The sequence below is a fragment of the Notothenia rossii genome (assembly GCF_949606895.1).
Source record: "Notothenia rossii genome assembly, chromosome: 3".
Taxonomy (NCBI): domain Eukaryota; kingdom Metazoa; phylum Chordata; class Actinopteri; order Perciformes; family Nototheniidae; genus Notothenia; species Notothenia rossii.
The window spans coordinates 92,910,892-92,917,808 of NC_136901.1; the positions used below are offsets into that span (position 1 = coordinate 92,910,892).

Below are 6,917 nucleotides of genomic sequence, written 5' to 3' on the forward strand. Positions count from 1 at the left end.
AAAGTAATGTAAGTTTAATATAAGAAATGACAGTTTAGGACGTCGTAATATAATAAAGAGAATTCATTATATAGTGTGTTGAAACAATTATACAAAAAGGCATAGTAGTAGTATTACAGTTATAGTATTTTATGTCTGTAAAAAAAAAAAGTATAGCATGTTGAAAAAAACGAATTGGAGAGTTCACGTGTTACCAGACAGTTCTGTTATCCAGAATCCATTAATCGGCCGCATGCTTTGGTTTCGTCCCGATGAAAGTAATGCCTTCATTTTCTTTCATTTAATCGTTTATTTGAACCGGGACATCGATGAACACTTTCAAACAAAACAATGCTTACAAGCGTAAATGAGCCGGATTTTAGCTTTGAGCTCATTTCCTCACATTCAACATATGAGAACATGACATTTATATACAGAGCAAAAATAAATACATGACATGCAGAAAGATCAAGAGCAGCATACAAGCATTAACCACAAGGCAGTACAATATAGCAGCAACGACATATAAAGTGCAAGATAAGATACAAGAGCTACATAAAGTGCCAGTCCATGTAAACATTTATAAAATAAGCACATCTTTTTAGAAGACTTCAAATGGTCAAAACTCAAGAAATTGTGTTTCTCTTGGTTGGTACAGTGGTGGTATGGATGTGGCTTTCTGTCAAACACCTTGATAGCTCTCTTGAACAGCTGTTCTATGGGTTTCAGGTTTGTGGCACGAGCAAACGGCCAGTTTGTAAACCAGTATTCAATGTGGGATAGAATCATACAGTGGAGGTAGGACTTTGCAGCATTGACAGTTAAGAAAGGTCTAATTTGTTTAAAATATTGCAAGTTGAATTTAATGGTATTGGAAACTTTCTTATATATTTCTTAAAAGTCAAGTTCTTTTTACATTGTTTAGATTTTGTCCAGCTGATTTTGTCATTGATAATTGGTTTGCATAAATCTGCACCAGCTCCTTACGTACAGTAGGTGGCAGTCATGTACAGAGCAATATAAAATACACTGATTTTAATGACATTATTACTGCTTTTAATACGTGATACAATCAAACACGTGTCATCTTCTGGATTTTTTACTCCAGTTACAGTACATTTAGATTTATTAGGGTTAGGGTTAGGTTGTTATTACTACAGAAGTGTTTCTAAGTGTGAAATAGGGGAGTTAAGTACAGAAATGAATCCCTTCCTAACCCTAACCCTAAAGCCCTGACAATTGCGTGGCTGTTATTTTAACCAGGTGAGAATACATATTTATTTTTCTTCAACTCACTGTTTTATGTTTTTGACTTGAAAGCAATGCCTTACTTTCGATACGTCAGAGGATAATGTTCTAATAATAAACTCATCCTTCCTCTGGTGAAAAACTATAAATTAGAGACACTGTTTCTCAATGAACGCAAGACTTTCTTTGTATATTCAGTACTGGGATTGACTTGTTACGGATTGGCCAACATGTGTGATAATATAAATACATCTGCAGTCAGCTAATATCCTCTGTCTTAGGTTTACAAAAAAAGCAAATGTGGTAAGAAATATTCCACCTTTTTTAACAATTTAATTTGACGCTAAGCCTTGTGTCAGCTTAGCTTCTATTGCACATTTTACACAGAACAATTTCATATTTCCTCAGGACTGTTTGTCATTTTGCTCGGAGAACAACTCATAGCTATTCCAAGATACACAGTGTATGTCATGAAAATAGATTAAAATAACACAATAACGACACACACTATCATACATCCTTTGTTGATGGCATTTTCATTGTCCCCGTTAAATGTGAGCATAAACCTGAAATAAAAAGCAATTCTCTCTCTCTATATATGTAAATGTCTTGTGTTGAGGTTTTTTTCAAACACACCAAACCCCCTCTCTGCCTTCAGTCATTCAAAAGCCCCTGAACGAGGGAAGTGTAAATGTCTTTTGGAAATTACAAACACCCCACACACACTAATCTGTCACCGAGTCTTTCATTCAGGATTAACAAGGCTGTAAAAGAGCAGCAGTGGAGGAGGGAAACAGGCGTGTGTGTGTGTGTGTGTGTGTGTGTGTGTGTGTGTGTGTGTGTGTGTGTGTGTGTGTGTGTGTGTGTGTGTGTGTGTGTGTGTGTGTGTGTGTGTGTGTGTGTGTGTGTGTGTGTGTGTGTGTGTGTGTGGGGGGGGGGGGGGGGGGGTGGGTGTATGTGTCTGAAATGTATAAAAGTGTGTGTTTTAGAGGGTGTTTATTCATTTGATTCTTTTGCAGTGAGACCCTGGTGCACACTCACTACATTAACATACATTCACACATTCAGACTGTGTGTGACGGACACACACACACACACACACACACACACACACACACACACACACACACACACACGTCTTCGTTTTGATCCCGTTTATCAAATATAATAATGAATAGTAATGAATGACTACATATAGCTTTACCTTTTACATTGAGAACACTGTATTTAATATCGTTACAAAAACAATATAATGAAGGTTTGCAATTTCATTCTACAATAGAGGGGCTGCAATCTATCATTACAAATAAATATGATATCTTTGATGTTTATTATCAACAGTGTTGGGACTAACGCGTTACAGAGTAACGCGTTACAAAGTAACACGTTACTGTACTCTAACTAGTACTCTAACCGTTAACGCATTATCTTTTAAATTCAGTAACTCACCGTTACTACATGGTGCGTTACTCCGTTATTTTTTTTTATATAGTCTCGGCTCCCAGACGTTGGTGAGCGGCGCCAACAGCAAGGCGAACAGAGATGAGAACTGTAATTAAGTACAATACTTGAGTAAATGTGTTAGATACTTTCTATGTCACATGCGGAGACGCGCTGTGGGCGTGTTTGTGTTTACTAACAAGACTATCATGGCGGCAGCGGAGCTCATGTCGAGTTTCTCTGCCTGGAGATATTCTCACTATTTCACTTTTGTCGAGCACAAAGAAAAGAACGTTTTAGTTAAATGTAAGTTGTGTCTTGGCGGGTCAAAGATCCTATCTACTGCCCAAAACAGCAATTCAAATCTGTTGAAACATCTGCAGAAACAACATGCTGGGAAGAAGGTAGTAGCTAAGACCACAGACCCAGACTCATCCGACGCCACTCCACCTCCACCTCAGCAACAGCGGCTGGATTTTAACGAGGGACTGCTAGCCAGGGAAAAGTTGATGAAGCCATTGCACGGTATGTTGTAGAACACATGCAGGCTATTTCTACTATTTCTATTGCTATGTCTTGATCAACAGATTGTATTATTCTCCAATGCAATAACAGTAGCTACTGAAATGAAGGCTATAAGGGCAATAATGGGAGCCCTTTGCTTAACTAACTAATGCGTTACTGTTCACAGTAACGCGTAAGTAATCAGTAAAGTGACTGAGTTACTTTTGAAATGAAGTAACTAGTAGGCCTAAAGTTTTCAGTAACTAGCACAACACTGATTATCAATGATTTAAATATGTCTAGTCCCTTATAATATATACATCTACCAGATAGGCCAACTTGAGGTCACAAGTACTTCATTCAAAGTTGAATTTGCGCTGTAAAATGTTTTTTATAAAGATATCTGTAGTTAACGACAAGTAGTAGTGACTTTAGATCTGCAATAGTTAATGGATTAATGGATTAAAACTAATTGGCTACTATATAATCAATCATTAAAACTGTCCTTTTTAAAAGTGGCCCTATTATACAAAAATTTTTTTAATTCATGTTTCATTTTGTACTGTAACTTTGGTATTGTATCCTTGGAGACCATTTACATGCACTTAAACCCCATATGACACACTATAGGGAAGGGAAACCCCCCTAAACATCATAACACTTTTTTTTAATGAAAAATGCATAGTAAATTCTAAATAAAAACACAAGAAGCTTTTTATAAACCTTTTTTTAATTAGTGTTATGCATTTAATTTCCAAAAAGAATGATTCAATTCCATTGATGAGACAGTTTTACAGTGATTGGGCTCCACACGTAGTATATGACATGCAATTAAGGAACACATAGCATAATAACTCATATTTTACATTCTTAACCTCTGCACCCTGAAAGTATTTCACCCTGAATTAAAAAAGAAAGACCCTTTTGATTCAAATGTAGGAACCTTAAGAAGAATTCGTTCTTGAAAACCCTTTGTAATGCTTTCCAATATTTACTGTAGTCCATTGCTGTGTCTCAACTACACTTGATGCACTGAAAGTCATGCACTGTGAACATTTAGTAAAATAAGTGTATTTTGACCGGGGATTGTTACTGTCACTGTTGTTAGCACCTAGCTAGCAAGCTATCTACGCTAACGGTCTTCAAAGCAAATCATTACAGTTCGCTTGATTAACACAATACAATTAACAGTGGCTTCTTGTATAGTATAGTATGTTTAATAAATAGCGGGAATAAGCCACAAGAATACATTTTATTTGGAAAGCGCTGTGTTTATTGGAGCAACTTTAACCGCAGCTTACAATAGCGAAGATGCTACGACGCTAAGTGTTGGTAGCTCTGCACACTTGACTTTTGCGACGGTATTAGTGCGTCATCTTCGTACTTATGGTGTATTTTGCAATACTTTGCAGTGGTATACATTTCAATAGCACAAGTAAACAAAATTATGCAAATTGAGACACAGCACATGTCAATTGCAAATTGAAGCGTCATCTCCGGACAGTAAAGAGAGCTAGTGACATTAGCATCAATCCACTCCCTTTACCAGTTGTTGAAAACCTTTTTTTAATGCTTTCAAATATTTACTGCAGTCCATTGCTGTGTCTCTACTCTTACACTTTGCTTGATGCACTGACAGTCTTACACTGTGAACACTTTGTAAAGTAAGTGTACTTTGACCAGGAGAGTACTGTTAGCTACCTAGCTAGCTAGCTAGCTACGGTAACGGTCTTGGAAGCAAATCATTACAGTTCACTTGATTAACCCAATATAATTAACAGTGGCTGCTTTCTGACACTAGTATAGTATAGTATAGTATTTTTAATAAATAGCAGGAAAAATCCACACGAATACATTTCATTGGATAATGACGTGTTTATTGGAACAACCTTAACCACAGCAAACGCTAAATAGCGAAAATGCTACAACGCTAAGGGTTAGAAGCGTTGCACACTTGACATTTGGGACAGTATTAGTGCCTCGTCCACGTACTTATAGTGTATTTTGCCATACTTTGCAGTGGTATACACTTTAATAAGTACAAAAGTATGCAAATTGAGACACAGCACATGTCAATCGCAGATTGAAGCTGCATCTCCGGACAGTATAGATTTAGTTTAGGAACAGAAACGTTAGCATCATCTGCAAACTGTGAACAACGCCCTTTACGCTGATTGGCACAAATGGGCGAACTAAAGGGATTACGGCCAGGTATTCAACCCTGCTCACTGCGTTACGCTTTTCACCCCACATACCTTTTAACTTTACCGTTTTTAGAGGGCTGGCGGTTAGTACAAAATAATTACAGGTAGTTGAAAGTGGTGACTCTCAGATGCCATAACCATCGTAAGTGTAACATTAATTCAAGTGCAAATGCCACAAACACTGGAATGTATTTAAAGAGATTTTTTTCTTTCGAGCTAACAGTTGTGCTCGCCCAAAGTCTCGTCTTTCACTGGAGGGAAACGTAAACGTGGTGAAAAGACGAGCTTCGCCGAGCAACACGCGTTAAACTGGATTGAAAAGGCAGGATTCAGCATGGCAGTCACAATGATGTACGTGACAAATGTTACAGAAAAGACAAATGTTATGACATCATTACAGTGTTCAGTGTTAAACAGTCCAGCCTTGTTTTGGAGGAACGATAAAGTTTAAAGGTTTTTATTCAAAATGTTACTTCTCCTCTCGACCGCTCTGTGCATTTCATAGTTATATATTTAAGAAGTAAACATGTGGCGTGTCTTTTGCACAATGCCAGAGTTAATGATTTTGTGTTTATATGAGAAATATCACCAAAACGAATGGAGAATCTTTGCTTTTTTAGCGATGAACTGTGGTTTTGAATGGCAGTTTCTCACTTCTCTCAGTGTTTCTGGGCTCCTGACAACAGAAGATGCTTTGATAATCCAGTCTCTCTTTTGTTTGAGTCTCCCCAAAAACCCCATCAATAGTAGCTTTTGATTGGAGTCGTTTTAGAGAAACACCGGCCAGGATTTGATGTAGTTTAATGTTTCTGAGACCTTTCGTGCCTAAATATACACACTCATTCACCCACATCTACTTTAGTTAAGAAAATATACAGTAAATATCATCCATGTAAAATCATCCATATAGTTTACAACCGCTAACTACTCCTTTCTCTCCCTTTCCTATATAGAGTGGTGCCGTATTGAGTCCTTAAACCTGGGAATGAGTTAGCATTAGCATTCTCCTCGTAGTCAGTTTTTCTAAATTTGTTTTTGGTTAGCCTCCCAAAATAAGGTCTGTGGTTAACACAAGTTTTAGAGATTTTAACGTATTGTTCTACGACATTAAATACGTCAGTAAGTACCCCAGTGGTGGATTTAAAAACGGTGGTTGCTAACAAGTGTCTAAATGAGACGACTAAACGTCATCACGACCAACGTTAGCCGCCTTTAGCTTAGCGGTGGTGACGTGAAGTCATGTGACCGTGCTGCAGTTCCTTTATAGTCCAACATTAGCCGCAATTAGCTTAGCGGTGGTGACGCGAAGTCATGTGACCGTGCTGTAGTTCCTTTATAGCCCAACATTGGCCACCTTTAGCTTAGCGGTGGTGACGTGAAGTCATGTGACCGTGCTGTAGTTCCTTTATAGCCCAACATTAGCCTCCTTTAGCTTAGCGGTGGTGACGTGAAGTCATGTGACCGTGCTGTAGTTCCTTTATAGTCCAACATTAGCCGCAATTAGCTTAGCGGTGGTGACGTGAAGTCATGTGACCGTGCTGT

At 37.9% G+C, this 6,917-nt stretch overlaps 1 long non-coding RNA gene across 1 annotated transcript; it reads left to right on the forward strand.

Annotated features, from left to right (window-relative positions):
• Window positions 1–3,746: 3,746 nt before the first annotated feature.
• Window positions 3,747–6,097, forward strand: LOC307030899. The gene is made up of 2 exons (XR_013805819.1): window positions 3,747–4,381; window positions 4,988–6,097. It is a non-coding gene; the product is annotated as an uncharacterized lncRNA (long non-coding RNA).
• The last annotated feature ends 820 nt before the right edge of the window (window positions 6,098–6,917 follow it).